This window comes from Myotis davidii, unplaced genomic scaffold, assembly GCF_000327345.1.
Source record: "Myotis davidii unplaced genomic scaffold, ASM32734v1 scaffold1364, whole genome shotgun sequence".
NCBI lineage: Eukaryota > Metazoa > Chordata > Mammalia > Chiroptera > Vespertilionidae > Myotis > Myotis davidii.
In genome coordinates, this window is record NW_006295736.1 from 342067 (window position 1) to 342277 (window position 211).

The following is a 211-nucleotide window of genomic DNA, read 5'->3' on the forward strand; positions in this document are numbered from 1 at the left end:
AGCTCGTCTTCCATAGCTCCGCCCTAGTCCTCAGGCCCCACCGGCCGTGGCGGCTGCCTGGGCGCGCCCTCGCCTGCCCAGCTGCCCGGGGTCGCCGTCGGGTCTGTGAGGGCGCTGCCCACCACCCGCCGCGCAGGGAGTGCCAGCCGAGGGGTTCCCGGGCCGGACGCCGGGGCCAGTGGTGGGCGCGGGGACAGCCGCTGTCCCGAAC